A 19,877-nucleotide genomic window follows, 5' to 3' on the forward strand; every position below is an offset into this window, starting at 1 on the left:
GGCTGGGGAACAGAGAAAAGGAAAGAGGCTTGAGTTGAGCACAGGGTGAGAGGTGCTTGATACAGGTCACAGCGCATCTCTGATCTTGGCATTTCCTGGACTAAAATCTGAGCTGGGCTTCCCTTATATCTAAGCAGACTTTCATGAGCCCAACAATTTCACTGTCAACCCCCAATGCCTGACTCAAGCTCAGGGCATTCCAAGCAGCCAGGGGATCACCCTCTCAGGTCTCCTTTCCCTGCGCATTCATTGCCCCCGTTTGGTGAATTCTTTCCTCTGTTCTTTACCACTTCCCACTTGGCCTCGAAGGTCCAGTGGAATCGTCTCTGGGGGCAGCCTTTACAGACCATCCTCTGCATCCTCATGGCATGTCCTTATTGCTGGCCCTCGTCAGCTCCTACTTTTACAGCTCACCTGCCCATTTCCCCTGTGGCCTGTGAGTCACTTGAGCAGGGAGACACAGATCTTGTCCACATGTCTATCCTGGCAGTTAATCAATGCTTGGCACAGAAAAGCTTTTAATAAGTGCCTGTCCAAATAAACCAACATCATTTGGTCCCACTGTGGCTCGCCTCAGTGTGCCACAATTAAATCGCCCTTGGACTCTGTTGTCAGATCCGCGCCCTATCGTCTCTGACTGGCCAGATCCCTTCCCTGAGCTTCACGTTGCTTCTTCCCAAGCTGAGACCAATACTACTCCATGAGTGTGACTTAAGTGAGAAGCTTTTTGTCATGTGTGTTCACCTTTCTTTAATGTACATGGAGATTTTATTTTTATCATCATCACTAGAAGACAGCATTGTACAGAGTAAGAGCACAAATCTAGGAGGCAGGAGAAATCCTGAGTTCAAATACTTAAGAAGTCCCCCTTCTGGACATCCCAGGGTGCCGGTCCCCAAGGAGCCACCTCTGAGGCTCCGTGGCCACACACCTCCTACAGGTCAGCCATGGAGACTGCTCCCGCTCGGGCTTTCTCCTCTGATCACCGCTCTTGGAAAGTAGTGACATCTTCACATGGTCTTTTCTTTATGTGCATGTGTCCCTGGTGTCTTTTTGTGCCCAAATTTCTGCTTCTTATAAGGACACAAGTCACATTGGTTAAGGCCCAACCTGAGAGCCGATTTTCCTTGTTTTAACACTGAAATTCCCACATGCCATGAAATCTCAGTCCTGGGCAAACTGGGAAGATTGGTGACTCTAGTTTATCCAGAAGCCTTACCTGAGTCTTTCCCAATATGTGAGACTAGAAGGAGTAGACAAACCCAATATGAATCCAGCAGCCATACTTTCTAGTGAACTTTGACATCCATTAAATTGTTTGATCCTCACTTCTACCTTGTAAGGTAGGTAGGGCAGGAAATGATATTCCAGTTACACAAAGGGGGATGTAGGCTCAGAAAGCATCATCTTTGCCCCCCAGCTGTGCTTACTTTGTCCCAGTTCTTTCATTACTAGGTGCTTTCTAGACCAAGAGCCAGGAAAGCAGAGTATAGTTTCATTCCACTCCTGTCCAAGGGCCTAAGGGAGAGGTAAATACTCAGGTATATCAGTGAGCGAGTACTGAAATTTCTACCCATCCACCAAAATTAAAGAAATTAAACAGACAACCACATGTGCAGTACTTGGGAGTGGAGTGATGGTGGGCCACAGGCTGCGCCTGGTAGAGCAAATGTCTCTGAATGGAAAGCAGGAAGGGTGGGAAGGAAGCAAGGAGAGATGCGGGCTGTGTTTGATGATCTGCTCTGGAAGGCAAGGAGGGAAACCATTGATTAGTGAGTTTTGTTTGATCTGCTCAAGGATCAAAGGGATGAGCACCTCATACGCAGATGAAAGTTGACCTGGATACCCAGCAGGATGCCAGTCTTCCCTGTGCCCACACACCATGGAGGATTCTCATAAGAGCCACAGGCAAGATTAAAAGCGCACCTCTTCCGCAACTTGAACCCTGACCCTTTTCCCACCATGGGCTTTCTGAAGGGCTCCCTCTTGCTCCTTGGGCCCTCTCTGGGGTAAGAGGAGCTCAAGGTTGTAAAGGGGCCCAGGACTCTCACTACAGGGATAGAGGATTACTTCTGGCCTTTGAAGAATACAAACAAGTAACCAGGTGACGTGTGATGAATGCTATGATGAGGTGAGCTTGGGGGACTGTGCGCATACTACCAAGAAACCCCTAAACCTGCCCTGAGGTGCACAGAAGATAGCCCAGCTGATGCCTCAGGGAATCAAATCATAGTTGGAAGAGTTTTCTGTTTTACTTTTAGGAGGTGGGAGAGGAGAAACACATGCAAAAAGCCAAGGAGGTGACAGCCACATAGTACATTAAGGACCAGCCAATGCTAACTGAACACCCAACCGGGGCCAGGATTTCCATCATCTCATAGAATGCAAATGGAGTCCAGTGAGGAAGGCCCTGGGATTATTCCAGGTTACAAGGGAGGAAAATAAAGTTCACAAATGTTAAATAACTTGCCCGAGGACAGTAATCTGCCAGAATCAGAATTTGAATCCAGACCTGACTATTTGGAAACCTGACTTATCACCAGTAGAGCCATGGTCATATCCATGTTTCATAAACATCTCTCTGGTCCTGGTGTAGGTTGGAGGGGAAGGAAGAAGAGACAGAGAGACCACTTAGGATGTGACCGCAGTAGTGCTAGGCAGCTGGTAAAATCTGCCCGGCCACAAAAGGAAGTGTGCAAAACAGTAAAGTTTCTCTTCTATAAACTGAAACCCAAGTCCATTCTTGGCAGAATTTTAATTTTGATTTAGGTTTTCTTCCCTCTTTTCCTTCCGTCCATGGCTGTACCTAAGTTCTGCGTGGGGAGGAAGTTGGAGCATCAAGCTGCGGGGTGAGGACTGCATGGTGGCGTGGGACAGTAGCAGTGGCTACCATCTGTTCATTCTGGCATCTGCTGGGACATGCAGGCCCTCATCTGTCCGAGGTCACTGATACACACAGGTCTCTGTGTGGCCTTTTCATCTTCTAGACAGCAAGTTCTCTTAGGTCCACTGCCTTCAGATTATTCTTTTGGAGGCTCTCTAGCCACTGTCTGTGGGGAATTCAGTGGGTCGGAATCAGGCCTTATGCCCTGCTGTCCTAAACATTTACACCAATCTGTCTGTTTTCCTCCCTGGTGGGTCACAGGAGAACTCTGAAGGCTGCCATCTTCCCACGCAGAAGATGGGAGATGGGCATGCGCCTTTTGCTCTCAGGTCCCAGGACTGAAGGGGAGAACCAGTGCCCTCCCCCAACCCCTGGGCTTAGGCTAGGCAGAGAGGACACACAGATCCCTCTCAGAGATCCGTGGAGGCATCCACATGATTTTATTTCCTCTCTGACTCTGACAATTCTCCAAACTCAGTTAAACTTTATACTTTTAGTAAATATTCTTTCAAATCTATTGTTTAGGTTAGGACTTCACCTGTTAAACCAATACTTAAGTGACTTACTCCTCTTTGCATTTCTGCTATAATTACCTTTTTCTGAGGCAAAGGATACTCAGGTTTTATGTTCTCATTTTAATGGAGGAAAAGCCATGTGATGTATAGAAATAATAATAGGAACAAAAGCACTGGGGGGTTAATATTCCAAATTATTATTCTGTTAGTACATGCAGGAATATTTTAGAGTGAATTATAACAGTGGCAGTGGGGAAAGCAATGAAAACATAGATTAGAGAGATCTTCAAGAATCAGAATCCAAATGTTCTGATAACTGATGAAATGTGGAGGCTGAGGGACAGGGAAGATTTCTGTGTTTCATTCAGTTATCATTTTGCCTCTCACGTGTTTTGTCAGAGTGCCTGGAATCAGCCACGAGGTGCCAGGTTAGGCTCTGCTGAGCAGTGCTAAAGACAGCTAAGTCAACGGTACTAAATTACTGAAGACTTGCCCCATATCCGGCCTCCTTTTGTTAACTATTTAGCCCCTGGACTACTTCTGAGATGAACTGAAGTAAAGCCTGCTGGGGAATTGCAAGGAAATCAAGGTGGATCTGCCTAGAGTCCTTTTCAAGTCTAGAACGCTGAAGACCCCCAGAATGGGGGAGGGGCACAAGTTGGCTCCCATCCAAGCTACTGCATGTTCAGTTCTGCAGTCCGGAGTGCTGCTCAGTTAGGGCTGCTGGAGGCCTGAAAAATGAAAAGGCAGACCTAACCAAGGGGAAAGGAAGCTGTTATGGAAAAGACTCCAACATCACAAAGGTGGAGTTAGTATAAGATACTGACTCCCCTGGAGATCCAGAAGAGCCAGTGCTGGGGAGCTTGCCACAGAGGCCAAGGAGACAAGTATCAAAGCACACCATAGAAAGGCTACAGATGCAGGATTAGGACATAGGATGACACCTCCAGCGGATTCATGAGAGACACATTTATCTTAATTCACTGACGGTGAGACAAAGATCATGTCAGCCTTCACACCTTTGGTGATGCCCCTGGGCTACAACAGTAGCAAAAGGAATTGGGTTTAGTAACTAACCCCGGATTCCACCAACCAAGTCTATTAACATGAGAGCAGAAATGGAAGGGAGTGTGCTTCTTTCTTGCTAATTAGACTTTGTATGGTTGGGTGTGTGCCTGTGCATGGGAAACCCACTAGAACACTCTCTTTAAGAAAAAGCCACCGTGCTAACAAGGAGGAGAGCTTTGGTTCCCTGGCCTATGTGGGCATGGGTTGAGGGGCTCTGCCCTGCACAAAATATGACTGGTGTCACCACAGCCCCTCCTGCGTTCAGAGTGCTGTTCGATTGTTCTAAGCCTGGATTTCTATGCCAGGTCCTTGCCTGTAGTATTTGACTAAGCAATGATAGTTTCTGAGTCCTTCTCTGGTTCTAGAATTTAAAGGGGGCTTTTTCTTCCCATGTCACTGTTTTCTTTGCTGTCATTGGTGTATTGTTTTTACAGGAGAAATATTTGCTGGCTGATTAAAGAAAAGATCTGAAATGAACTAGCAGCAAGCACATAAGGCATTGCTCTTTAAAGAGAATGTCTTGAAGGCCTGCTGTCTGCGGTTACAAGTCATCTGGAGGTGGGACTAAAGCACTGGTCTCATGGAACCTGGAGGTGGGTGATCTTGTTTGACTTACTGATTTATCTACCTGCAGACTCAATGTTAGTAGTCAGAAAACTTTGCATGGATATGGCACCCTTGGCTGCTCAGAAATGCCTTTGAAGTTGGTATAGTACCTTGCTAACTTTTAACCAGCAACACTTGAGATTGGTGGGGCTGGGGAGTATTACACTCATTTTTCATGAGTAAACCCTGAGGCTCAAAGAGGCAGAATGGCGCTTGTTGCTGGCTGCATCATTAGTCTCAGTCATTTATTCATTCATTCATCTCATTATTTTGTGCCTAACATCCTATGTGCCAGGCTCTGAGCTAGGTACTCACCATGCTGGAATATACAAGATCCAGAAGTGAACACAGATTGCTCACTACCTAATTGAAGAGACAGACACACAAAAGATCATTGTAAACCCATTAATTTACTGAACAAATACTTACTGGGAGCCTGGTACCTAACAACAAGCATGTCAAAGCTCATGCTGTCATGTTGAGAAAACACAGACAATAAATAAATCTATAATATGTTAGGTAGGGACAGGTGCTATGAAGAAATGTCAGCAAAAAGGGAGGGAAGAGTGTGGCATGTGCAGGACTGTGGCATTTTAAATAAGGGATAGAGAAGGTATCTTAGTTCATGTTGCATTTGGGAGAGAACAAAATGAAGGGAACAAAATGAAGTCCCAGGAGTCCGGGAAGGGGGAACATCATGTGCAAAGATCCTGTGGCAGGAGCAGGCTTGATGTGTTCAAGGAGCAAGGGAGGAGGATGCAAGAGCTGAAAGCGTAGAGCGTAAACTTTGGATCTTTAATTTGTATTATTTTTTAAAATAAGATGGAGAGCCACTGAAGAGTTTTGAGCAAAGAAATGATGTGATTTAATTATGCTTTGACAGGAATACCCTCATTACTGCCTTGACAGAGAAAGTATGGTAACCAGTTTAGAGTCTGGTCCAAATTGCAAATGGGCCAGAAGGGAGATAATGGTGACTCATACCAGAATGGCAGCCATGGAGGTGATGAGAGATGATGAGATTTAGGATATATTTTTAAAAACTTGCTGATGTTTGGGTATGGGCTATAGGAAAGGAATACATGGGGTCTTGGGAGTACTGAGGAAAGATGCTGCCATAGGTCAACTTTGCTGGGAGACAGAGTCTCAGGCACTGAGATTTGGGTGCATGAGGTTTATGGGGAGTGCTTGCAGGGATGATACCTGCATTGTGCTTGTACAAAGGAAGCTGGGAAGAAGACAAAGTAGCACTCTGATGCAGTTGCCACAGAAGCCTCAGCTGATCCCACAGGAAGTTCCAAAACTGGGATAACCATTGATTATTGCTCCATTTGAGGCCAAGGGGTTGGACCTTTATACCCTCCCATCAGCTGGTCATTGGATGCAGGCCGCCGCCAGGGAGGGGTGTAACCATGGTTGAGATGGCTTCCCTCTTCTGAGGGCAATTCCTGGAGAGAGGTTCTGCTGTGCGCTGTTGGTGGCCAGTGCTCCCCGCCACCGGGGTAGTAATAGTGAGCAAGTGCCTCGGTCCTGAAGGGAAGCCTGGGTGATGAGCCACATTGTCCACTGCAGGTACCCAGTCCAGTCTGGTGGGGTGGGGGTCAGGGAAGACTTCTCAGAGGAGAGGATACTTGACTGGTTTTAAAGGACGTCATGCTATTTTTCTCATTCATATGATTTTGATCATGAAAAGAGTGGGTGCTAGAACAAGACCTGAACTTGGGTATAAAACCTGATCTATTTATACTTACTTAATAAATGTTTAGTTAAACTGAACTCTAATACTGTCCTTTACGCTAAAGAACAAATCCCTCTGATTTACAACTAGACCATTATGTGTTTTTTTAACCTATTAATTCAAAGTATATATCTATTTTCTGGGGCATAATTGATATTTCAACTGGTTCTAATTTCTGGCAACCAAATATTCCTCAATGAACACATTCTTATGTGCTAATCTTTTTAATAGTTCTTAGGCACTGGAAGTCCCTTCCAAGAGCTGATATAAATCCTGATTGCTACGTTTCCTGTAGACATTTCTACGTAGGAGGTGGAGACTGGCTGGCATCAGGATCTGTGTAATAGGCTATTTCTGCACTAAAGCCTATTTATGACAATAATTCTCTCCCCTCTAAGATGAAAATATCAGATTCAGGCACTGGAAGCTGACAGAATACATTATGAGGTGTATATGCCTGTATACGAGTAAGCTTCTTATATGTGTGTGGTTATCCACTTCCATCTTTAGGTATGTGTATGGTTGTATATAGTTGTGCACACATGTATTAAGGCAAGTATGATGAGTATGAGAGAGTATGTGTGTATGAATTTTTTTGTTTTAGTTTGTGTGAGAACCTACATAGATGGGGGTATGTTTATAATGCATGTATGTCCAGGGGGTGATTCAGGTGTAATATATACACACCTGAATAGGTGTGTGTGCAAGTGTGTATATACATGCATGAGAGGGAACATGTGTGGGCATGTCAACAATTCTCCCAGCTACATAAGGTAATCAGATCACATGGTTCAATGGCAGGAATATAAATGCCAAAGTCAGTTTCCTTGCCTGCAGCAACTTCCCTCCAGTGATTCTGCTGCAAACATTTTCCTTAGGGGCCTCTTCAGCTCTTCCTTCTCTTCCCATCTGGGGCCAACACCCAAAGGGGTCTCAGCACCTTCCTGGCCTTTGGAGCTGACTCTCTGATGTCTGCCCCAGGAGCCTTGGCTATGACAGTCCTGTCACGTTGGACCTTCTTCTGTCACTGCCAAAGTGACAATTGAACTAGGGCTGCCCAGAAACCCAACTTCTGCAGAGCCCTTTGATCTGCTCAGTCTTGGAGTGGAGCACAGCCTGGCACAGGCACCTTTGATGGAGCCCAGCCTATGAGGGGGCTACAGGCTGGCCCAGCCCATCCCCACAGCCTGTGATGCCCACTCCGCCCTACAAAGGTCCTGCTATGGAAGCAGGCAAGGTGGGGTAGGAACCAGCTACTCTCTGGACCTCAGCCTCTGCAGGAAGTTACCATCTGGGTGCTTGGCCTGGCGATGCTTTGGTCTTAGGGATGCAGGAGCCAATTCTTGGAAACAATTCTCTTCCAACCACCCATTTTTGGATTCAGCAAATATTTAAGGAGCACTTACAGAGTCAGCAGGACAAAGTCATCACATGCATAGCCTGTCAAGTCAGAAAGGTTCGATTAAACCTGGTTACTTAATAGTTGTTCCAATCTGATCAAGTTAAGTAACTTGCACGTGCCCCTCAGTGTACCCATTTTCTCCTCTCTTATGATGCTATAAGGACCAAACTAAATAGTACAAATAGGGCATCTGACACGTATAAAGTCCTCATAAAAGTTAGCTGTTATCCTTGCAGGAAGGCTGCATGGTCAAGTGGTGAAGGCCCCATCACAGTCTAGTTAACTTACCTTGTGAGATTATAATGAGGATTAAGTGAGCGACAGTATGTAAAGTGCTTAGAATAGTGTCTGACACAGAGTACGTGCTTCCTGAAAACGAGTTTCTAATAATTTGGTATAAGGGTCAGACTGGGCAGGGTGTTGTGAAGATCTTTGCCTACCTCTGGAATAAATCTTCATTCTTCAATATTTTTCCCCCCAAAGAGATTGATCACATCTGCTTCTGTGGTTTTAACTGCCACTCCCTAACTCCCAAATTCCAAATGCAATCATGTCCCCTAGATTCCATTATCTATTCCATATTTCATCTTTATTCTATAGAAAATAGTCCAGACCACTTAACATGGCATTCCAGGCTCTTTACCACCTGTCCTCAGTATCCTAACTCATAACCCCTCCTCTCTCACCTCCCACGTCCCCATCCCCCAGACATACTGGGCTACTCACAGGCCATAGTAATGCAGACTCATATGTACGTTTATGTCTTTGTCATTGCTGTCCCCTCTGTCCGAAATGCCTATTCCTGCATTGTCTGCCTGTAAATACCTTCTTTTCCTTCAAGGCTTACCTCTAAGATTCCGCCTATACAAAGCCTTCTTTGATCATTCCCCACACAGTAGACTTGGCCATTACTTCTTTCCACTCCCCTCCTAAACCCAGGGCATGTATTGGATATGACACTGATCAATCCCTTCCCCTTGTAGACTCTGCACTCCTTGAGACAGGTCCCAAGCTGTCTTCCTCTGGATCACCAGCCAATGCCAGTGCTCTCACAGGGCCCTGAACAGTGCTTGCCACATGGTGGACACAACAAACACCTGCTTAACAGATTATTTCCACCTCTCTCTTCTACTTCTCAGGTCCACCGACCTCCTGGAGTCTCATGGTCCTCAAGCCCAGCTGATTCATGACTATCTATGCTGCCCTCCCTCAAGCTGCTCCTTCTTAATTCACTATCCACCCATCCAATCATCCAGTATGGAACCTGGAGAGTCATTTTTGAAGCCCTTCCACATAGTCAATATACACACATCCCAAACCATCATGAGGACTTACTGATTTGATTCCTTATGGTACTTCTGTTTGTCCCTTCCTATCTCCACTTCCCCTCTGTGGATGACACATATATAAATCTTACCTCATCCCCAGAACCTAAAATGTTTCCCATCATTTCCAAGATAGCATCCTAACACCTTGGCATCACTCCCAGGGCCCCCCCGGATCTGAGCCCAACCTCTCACTCCCCCCTCATTATACCCAATGTTCTTGCCATTGCAACCACTTATCCTTCCAGAATATACCAACATATACCCCCCACTCTTATAGACAGTTGAGCCCTGGACAGCTTGAAATGGCTGTCCTCCCACTTTCTCCCCTAAAATAAGCCTTCTCTCCCTTGAAACTCAGTGCAAATACTACTTTGTGACACCTTTCCAGACCATTCCTCTACATCCTCCCCCCACCTCATCTGCCATCTCCCTAAGACAGTTATTCCATCCTTGGGGCTCTTGTAGCACTTAATGACCACCTGGATATGCTGTATTGTACTTAGTCATTTATTCAGACATGTTTATTCTCTTGTGTTGACTATATAAAACCTTTGAGGACAATTGTGTGAACTTAATAATTCTCTCTGAGCCTCGGGTTCTTCATCTATCAAATGAGAATAGGTATAGCCATACTTTCTTCACAGGGCATTGAAAGAGTGAAATGACAGTGTGTGATGAGAGCTGACTCATGAGTGACACTTGGCAAACAAGAATATCTTTATGGTTCTTGCTGGCAGGAGCAATATCTGATAGGAGATGCTTCCAAAGACAAGAACGCAGAGATCTCAGGATTGCCCAGCCAACTTTTCAGCAGCTTTCTTATGGTGTTTTCAAATGGACTTTGTAAATAACTCCATCTATTTCTTCAACTCCCTGCAATTGGGTGACTTTACATATGTTATTTTGCCTCTTTGTAGCTCAGTTTCCTTATTTGAAATATGGAGATAATAACATACTTATTTCATAAGGTTGTTGTGAGAATTAAGTGGTATGATACATGTAGGTATTTGGACTAGCTATTGTTATTGTTAATGGGTAAACACCATGGAGTAGCTCGATCTGTGCTTGGAAGATGCTTTTAATTAGGATCTTAATGGGGCTACTTAGAGATACAGGTCTTTGAAGAGATAAGAAAATGTGGAGATTCAAAGCCAGTGACAGCAATGGTTGCAAATAGTTCCAAGGTAAGCCACAGAATCCCAGTCCAGGGCAGGGACTCCTACCCTGCTCATCAGCTTAGAAACACATGGATGGGCTCAAACCTAGATAAGTCATGACTCTCCAACAATGGGCAGAGGACTCTGATGGAATCAGAACTTCACTGGAAAGTTCTTGCTGACTGCCAGTCTTGCCTAGCCCATACCCCACCCTGCCAGCATAGTGCTTAGGTTCTGGGCACAGGAGCCAGACTGCCTCCAAGACTTTAACAGCTTCACCACTTACTGGATATACTAGGGACAAGTTAGATAGCCCGTGTCTACCTCTGTCTTCTTGCCTATAAAGATAGTATCCATATCAATCTCATAAGATTGTCATGAGGATTACATTAGAGAATGCAAATAAAGGTCAGTACTTGGCATATAGTAAGTGTTCAGTAAATGTTAGCTCTCTTAATTTGTTGTCTTCAGATTAACTCACCTACCCTCTTTTGGAATCAATAGCTGGTTCATATGTCAAGATACCTCTCCCCTTCCTGCTAAGTGTCAAGTGTATGTCCTGAATTGTCTATTAATGCCAGCAATATGTACTAGGTCACTTCTCACAGAACAAAGCCCAGACTTCCTTTTCTGACATCCCTGGGTCCACTACACAGTCCCCACCTCCAGATTCATCTCCAGTAAACTTCATTCACATGTGTGACACCTCATCCCACCGAGGCTCTTCCAAGTGATCCCACCCGGGTTCTTCCCACCCAGCCCTGCCTTTCCTTCTTCCTAGGCCTTTGTTCATCCTGTTCCCCCAACCCAACATATCCTTGTCACTCCACACTCCTTTCTCAAATGCTACCTCTTCCATGAAGACCCTCTTGATTTTTCCTGTCAGATTGAAGCTGATTCCTTTTTCTTTTCCCACTTTACCTTCAGGTATGTATCTACTTCTCTGAGTTCTGTGAGCTTCTCTAGGAAATTAATCAACCCCATAAAGGGGACTGTTGGAACTCTAATCTACAGCTGATTGGTCAGACACAGAGATGCTAACCTTGCTTGTGACTGGCGTTTAAAGGACTAAAGGATCTGGATGGGGTGGGGGAGGAGCAGTCTTGCGGGGCTGAACTCTTAACCTGTGATATCTAATGTTATCTCCAGGTAGTACCAGAATTGAGTTAAACTGTAGAATACCCAACTGGTATCACAGATAATTGCTTCATGTTGAGGGAAACCTCTGCACCTTTGGTGACCAGCAGTAAAGTGTTTAGTGTGAGCAGTAAAGGAGGCTCACAGGGAAGAAACACACACTAGAGAAGTACTGAGTTTTCCCCTACACAAGTGGAAGACAGAATTTTATCCAGTATAGTCTGCCTGTAGTATTGATAGGTTCTGTATTCGCATATTCAACCAGCCACAGCACACACAATTTTAAAAAAAAAAAAAAACCTAGAGAGCTCCAGAAAGGAAAACTTGACCTTACCATGAACCAGGCACTACACTGAACCCATACAAATTAAGTGATATGTAGGCACATCCTTCTCTATCCTGTATGCAAATATAGGTCACATGCAATACTCTACCTTTTTATATAAGGGGTCTGAGCATTGTGAATTTTGGTATTGGAGAGAGTTCTAGAACCAATCCCCACAGATACCCAGGTACCCATTACCTTACATGGTAATCACATTTGCAGACGTCATTAAGTTAAAGATTTTGAGATGGGGAGATTACCCTGGATTATCTGGGTGGGGCCCAAATACTATTATAAAAGTGTTCTTAAAAAAGAGAGACAGAGGGAGAAGAGATACAAAGAAAGAAAAGACAAGATGATGGAGGTAAAGACTGGAAGATAACAGCCACAAGCCAAAGATTGCTGGTAGCCACTGGAAGCTGGGAAAGGCAAGAAACATTCAGAGTAGAGTCTCTGGAGGGAGCATGACCCACCAACACTGATTTTGGCCCATTGATACTGATTTCAGACTTCTGGCCTCTAGAACTGTGAGAGGATAAGTTCTGTTATTTTAAGTTTATGGCACTTTGTTACACCAGTCACAGGAAATGAATACAGGGACATAGTACTATATATAGCTCTTTGGTTTATGCTTACACCACATTCTGGAGGAAAGCAGCCTAACTCTTCAGGGTTTTCCAAACTGGTGCCTAGCTGAGTTTTTTCATAGACCTTTCCGTCATTCTAGTAGACTTGCATTCTCCAGCAGATCACCAACATTTGTCAGAAAATAGGTCTTTATAGACATTTTGGAAATAGCATTTTGTAGCTCAACAAATCTGAATCTATGAGACCTGGTGTGAGTTTACATAAGGGGCCTGTTTTCTAAAGTTTAGAACAATTTGGCTGGGCTACAGGTAGACAAAGGGCAAGAGAAACATGAAACCAGGACCTGTCTCCCACTTCTTGCACTTTTTCTGCAGACTTTCTGATTTCTAGCTACAAAAAACTTGCCTGGTGGTTACTGCTTTAGTTATAGAAGTTATACTTTGCATATGTTCTATTTTTTACCCACTTGTCATGCTGAATTAAGAAGTAAAAACATCTGAATCTCAGCATCACCCTTTGTTTTTCCCTTTTCTTTCCTTTCCCTGCCCCCCTCAATGTGGAAGGATCATTATAGCTTAAATCTTCCTCTGCAAAGAAAAATGAGTCCATTTATTCTTCTAGCCAACAGAGCCTGGGCCTACCGTCCTTTCTGTAGCTCAGAGAGCATACTCTCCTTGGCAAGGAGAGAAAAGAAGGCTATTAAGTCCTTTTCCCCCGCTTCAGTTTGATTAAAAAGCATGTTTGTTTTTGTTCATAGATTTAAAGCCCAAAATGGGCCAGTACCGTAAATAAAACATGCATTCTCATTTGAAAAATTTATTACAAGGAATTTTGTTTATAATTTCATCTTATCCAGTAATAATTAATTGGAGGTCTTCTGTGGTCCCCACAGACAAACAATCATTCAGACTGTATGAAAGAATGATCCAACACAGTCTCTCTTTTGTCTCTCATCCACAGCCAAAGGAGCTGTCTCTGGATGTGCTACCATGTTAGCCTGCATCAAGGAAGTTAGGTTTATGACATGACTTGCCTGTTCAAATGTCTGGCGCATGTTTACTAAGTCTGTATGTGACACTGAGGTCAAAACACTCTTTCAAGAATTCCTCAGATAAGGAACCTCTACCATTAAACTGTCCTGATAGTCTAGAACCATGCAACCATGTCCTCCCTCCAATTTACTTCTTCAGTGCTGAGAATGGAAAGTTATTCAAATGGTTTGGTTTAACAAAGGAAATGCATATATCTTCACAGTCATGCAAATGATAATAATAACTGATATTTAGTGAGTATATCCTATGTGCTGAAAGTTATGCTGAGAGATTTTTATATGAATGATCTCAGCCCATCATACTGTTTCAGTTAGCACAGGCTGGGTTATGCTGTGGTAACAAACACTCCCCAAATCTCTGTGGTTTATGATAACAAGGCTTATTTTTCTCTCTTCTACATCTGCACTGTGGGCTCTATTCCACATGGTCCTCACTCTGAGATTTGAAACACTGCATTTTGGGCAGAGGAAAAGGAGGTTCTAGAGGACCTCACATCAGTAATTAAATGACACACATCACTTCTGAAAACAATTTGTTGGCCAGTCTCATGACCCTTCCCACTCACAAAGGGGTCAGGAGATACCATCTTACTGTGTGTCCCAAAAGTTGCAGGGAAGAGGTGGCAACAAGAAATATTTACTGAACAGAATTAGCAACCATACAACAACCTTATAAGGTAGGTACTTCAATTATTTCTCCATTTTGTAAATGTACAGATTACTGATTAGGGAACTGAGCAACAGAAAGGATATGTATAACTTGTCCCAGGTCATGCATCTAATAAGTGGAGTGGTGGCAGGGAAGATTCACTCAGGCAATTGGACATCTCCCTTCTCCTACCCTCAACCGGTGCACTCACACATTCACATGCACATGCTTAAACTCACACATTCACATCCTGGGGCTATTAGGTCATGAATTCTACAAATGCATCCAGGAGTGGAAATAGAGTGGAGAGTGTCAGCCAAAGTCCTTAGAGAGAATCAAAGGTCAAATTAGAGAAACTATGTTTAGTCACCAAGTCTAAAAGGCAGGATCAAGGCCAAGAAGGAAAAAGAAAAAAAAGAAAAAACACCTAAAAGCCAAGGGTCAAGAACAGGACACACTGAAACAGGAATATAGTTGGCAGCAGAGAGAGGCTAGTGTAGTGCTAAACACCAACCACAAGGGAGAGGCCTCCATGTTTCTGTAGCGTGGGTGGACTTGGCTGGTGCAAGATCTGGGAAGGAAGCAGAGCATGACAAATATTCTCTGAAGGCTAATCCTTTCACCCAATCCTCACTCTCACTGGGGAAGTCACCCTACCCAACTGGCAAGAGGGAGAAAAAAACAAAGATGGCAGATCGAATCTTCTTTGTGAGCCAGACTTGGCCATGTCTTAGGGTTGTCTTAGAGGATGACCCTTCACCTGGGACTGGCCTGACCCCTTGTTGTATAGATTTCCAGGCAGAAACTCTGCTCTGTCATGTTTCCCTTTCTGTCTGACTCTACCTCCCTGACTTCCCATTCTTGCTGCTAGTCAAAAAACTTGCTGGGTTGTGTCGAAGAGTTCCTCCTGTTTGAGAAGAATGATTGAAAGAGTTTAATGAAGGGATTACTTAGAAAGAACTAGACAGGTCAAGGCAACTAACAAGGGATGCTGCCGTACCCTGAGGCTAGCCACTGTAGGATGAGCTACTACCCTAGGGGAAGGGGCAAGGAGAGGAAGGAGTTACCAGACGTGGGGAGAACCGTGGTTGTGCGAGCGACCTCCTGATGGGAGTGAGAACTTCAGTAGAGAAACGTGGCAAAGAAGAAGCTGGGGAAATAAGTACCCCAACAACTTCTCTCTCTTCCCACCTTCTGATCTACTGGTGAAGTCTCCCATTGGCTGAACTCAACCAGAAGCTAAAAGATAATCTAGATAGCAGGTGTGTAATGCTCATCTTTCCAGAGTAAAGAGGACAAAAATATCCAGCACATATGCTATTCTGGGTTTTCTCGTCTTGATTCTTCTGAGGAGTCTCTTCTCATCAACTCATACCACCATTGCCATCATCCCTGGTGTTACCCCAGTGACAGCAGCTATGGTTCTTTGACTGCTAAGAGTCTGCTACTTTGCTCATCTATTGAATCAGCCATTCAAAAAAATTTAAACCCCTATTGTGAGCCAGGCCCTGTTTTGGATTCTTGGGATTAAGTAAATAAACAAATAACAAGCACCTGCCCTCATGGAACTTACATTTTAATGAGGAAAACTGATGAGAAAGAAATTTACGAAAAGCTATATTAAATAACATCAGCTGGGAAAGCATGGCAAGGCCAGAGGGCAAAGAGTGATAGGAGCTGCTATTTCAGACAGACTCATGAGGAAAATCCCCTCAGAGGAGATGGTAGCCCACTCGCCATTTACCACGTACAAGGGAATGCAGTGGCATAGTCTACATACACACCTGTCATTTAGGAACTTTCAAGGCTTTTAGAAACAAAGAATTATGTTAAAAAAAAATTTGAAAGGACAAAAGCTAATTAACAATTCAAAAGGATATTTCACAAGTTAAGAAAATGAGGTAAGCCCTGAGAGCTCAGAATTCAAAGTGAGAAGGCATTGCTCTGTAGGGATCAAGGAGGATTCCTGGAGGGGCGCCTTGAAGTTTCCTGATGAATGGGGCCACTGGGTAAGCAGAAAGGAGCAGGGAGGACATTGGGTATGGGAAGCCAGTGTGGGCAAAGTTTCAGAAGTGGCAATGAGTTAGGGACAGTGGGAAGGGCTGTGAGAGGGCTAATGAGTTTTGCAGGCTGCAGGCAAGGATTCTACATATGTTTTGAATTACCCTCCAGCCAGCTGGCACCAAAATGTGTTAGGCCAATGGCTGGTTTAGTAGCAAGGCCAGGCCTAGGCTGAAATTTTCTTGCTGCCCAGAATGAGCTATGTAACTTCATGCATGTTTCTCTGCTCCTTTAAATTTCAGTGTACTTATCACTAAAGTGGTGGGAATATCTAATTGAGATGATTGGATGCTTGGTATAGTACTTAGCACACAGTAAGCACTAAGTGAGTATTACTTTTTCTTAGCTTAAGAAATGAACAATAAAAGGCAAGTTGCTTGTTTAGACAAAAACAGCAATTAAGATTCAGGTAGGAAGCTGACATTCATGATAGTGAAAAGCATAGGCTCTGGAGTTTAAACTGAGCTGCTTCATTTTCTGGTGAGTGAATCACGTTAAAAAAATAAGTCACTTTTTTGGGCCTCAGGTTTTTTCATCTGTAAAATAGAATACTTGTAGTAATTATTATGCTTTGTTGTGAATGAGTCACTAGAATGCTGAAGAGGTTAGCATGGTCCCTGGCATAAGGTTAAGTATAGCTATGGTGTCTTTATTGCGTTAATTGTCACTGTTGACTCAGAACGGTCCATGTGGTGCTCTGACACCCATTTGCACCGGGAAAGAGCTTCCACCATGAGCCTGAAGGCTGTGGCTGTTGGGGGGATGGCATATGTATAGCGCTCATGGGCAAGAGGTAAGAAGGACCCCTTTATGTGCAGGAGAGAGGAGAGTATGCATGTGAGTGTGGCAAGCATGGGTGCCAGCCAGTGCATGAGTAGCCCCACTCTTGCCTCGGCTCTTGCCAACCCAATGAATTACAGAGTTGAATGCACCGATGGGAAGCTACCATTCACACCGCACCACCCATCATCTATTGATGGGACAGCTAAGGTTCGAAGATGGTAGTGACAGATGACCTCTGATTCTATGCAGCCCTGACTCTCCCAGGATTGTAGGACATGATGAGGGCTGTGTGGAAGCATCATAAGGTAATCCAGACTACACGAATCTCTGGGCTGTTCTTTTCTCTACCAGCATCTGCTCTTTTCTCTTTCAAAAATGCCCTGCACTTTCAGGAGCATCCATCCTCAAAGAAGTTCTTCAAATGCTAAACTGCTTTCAGATTCCATAAGAGCCTTTCCAGTGGAGAGGATCTGGACATGTAGAGGTGTAGGGAAGGAGGTAGAGCAAAGAGAGCAAAAAAGAGACCACATTCCCCCTTCCAGTTTGCCCGTCTCCAATTCAAGGTCCAGGCCAAGGAAGGAGCAGGAGAGAACTTTAAATAGAATAAACTTGAAAAATGAAATGAGTAAATTTTTGTTGGTTTGCTTTAATTCCTCATTTTTCAAACTTTAACTTAAAGTTTGAATACCTAAAGGGATGAAAGAAGAAAAAGAGGGAAGAGGAAAATAAGGAGAAGGAGGAGGAAGAGGACCAAGATGAGGAGGAGGAAAAAAGGAGAAGGATGAGAAAGAGGAGAGAGCAAAAGGGGCAAGAGGAAAAGGAGAATGAGGAGAGGAGGAAGGTGAGGAGGAAAAAAGGAGGAGAAGAAAGAGGAGGAAAAGAAGTAGAAAGAGGAGCAGGAGGAAGAGGAAGAGAAGAAACTGGCATGGTCGCCATCGGAGCTGCTGGGGGGGTAGCATCAAGAGCATGGAGAAATGAAATAAAAGAGAGGGGTTTTGGGACACTTCCCCAGATGACCCTGCAATGGGGGGCTTGGTGTCCCAACTGCTGGGAGTGATGTCAGCAGGCAGTCTTCAGGGATTGCCTCAGCCAGGGAAAAACACTTCATCTCACCTCCTCCAGTGACTGATATAGCAATGTGTGGAAGCATAAAAACTTGACCATCTCAGTCCAGCTCTGGAAAACTCTGAAGGCCAATTCCAGCTCCAGAGCTTCCATGGGATTGGCTGTGACTGTCGTTGGGTCTGCATCACAGCTTGATTTCTCCCTCTTTCCACTACTGCTCCCTTCTCCTCACTTTGACCAGCAATGATTGCAGGGAACTGCTTAACAAATGTCCTGTGCCCTAGAGTGGGGTTCAAAGAGAGTTATGGGAGGTGGGGGGTGGAGAGAGAAGGGGAGAAGGGGAGAGGGAAGAAAAGAGAGCACCATTTCTTGTTTTCAGGCCTGAAACCATTTAATGAGCTGTTTAGCGACAGTGACATACAGGGTCCAGCAGAAGTAACACCTGCTTGAGTGTAGTTGGTAGCGTAATAATATGGGGTAATAATTTATAATTTTAATTTGAAAATTTCAGTGTGCTTGAGTATGATACTGCTATGTTACAGAATTATGTGCTTGTAATTTTGTAATAAAAGATTTTGTAATAAAAAGGGGCATTATTTGTGCCAGACCCTTCATATGGTAAGTGTTTACTATGCATGGGGCACTATGTTGAGCATTTTATGTGCATTATTTCATTACCACTCACAACAGATCTATGATCTATGAGTTAGGCCACTTCCTGAACATTTTGAAATGTGGAGAATGATAGCCCTGGCTAGTGTGGCTTGGTGGGTTGAGTGCCGGCCTGTGAACCAAGGAGTTGCCAGTTCGATTTCCAGTCAGGGCACATACCTGGGTTGTGGGCCAGGTCCCCAGTAGGGGAGGGGGTATGTGAAAGGCAACCACCTACTGATGTTTTTCTCCCTCTCTTTCTCCTTTCCTTCCCCTCTGTCTAAAAATAAATAAATAACATCTTAAATGAAAAGATATGCAATGCTAACAAGCAAAACAAAATAAAATGTGGAGAATGAGGTTAGAAAATTGAAGCCAACTATTCAATTTCATAAAGCTAATTATTGATGAAGCCAGGATTCAAACCAAGATCTGTCTTGTCCCAAACACTTTGCTTTTAACACATGCTACTTAGGGCTGCTCTAGGAAACCTCAGTTGTGAGAAATTCCCAACCCCCTTACTTTACCTCCAACATTGGGAAATGCAGAGGCAGAATTCAGAAGAATTCTAAAGCAGCGAGTTTGAGTATTCATGTCAGGCAAACATATCAAGGTGCATCTGGGTGCGTGCGCGCGCGCGTGTGTGCGCGCGCGTGCGCACGTGAGAGAGAAAGAGAGACAGACAGACAGAGACAGAGAGAGACAAACAAACAGAGAAGAAGCTGCACCTTCATCCCTTGCTCCCCTCCTGGGCAGCTTACCGCTGAGACACCTGGCCCAGAATGGAACTGGAGCTGCCTCTTTCCAGTTGGAAGGCTCATTTGCTGTCCCTGTAAATGTCCCGCTCCAGCTCATCCTGTTCTTATTTT

Source organism: Pteronotus mesoamericanus, unplaced genomic scaffold, assembly GCF_021234165.1.
Source record: "Pteronotus mesoamericanus isolate MK-2021 breed Mesoamerican mustached bat unplaced genomic scaffold, CSHL_Meso_final contig_90, whole genome shotgun sequence".
Taxonomy (NCBI): Eukaryota; Metazoa; Chordata; class Mammalia; order Chiroptera; family Mormoopidae; genus Pteronotus; species Pteronotus mesoamericanus.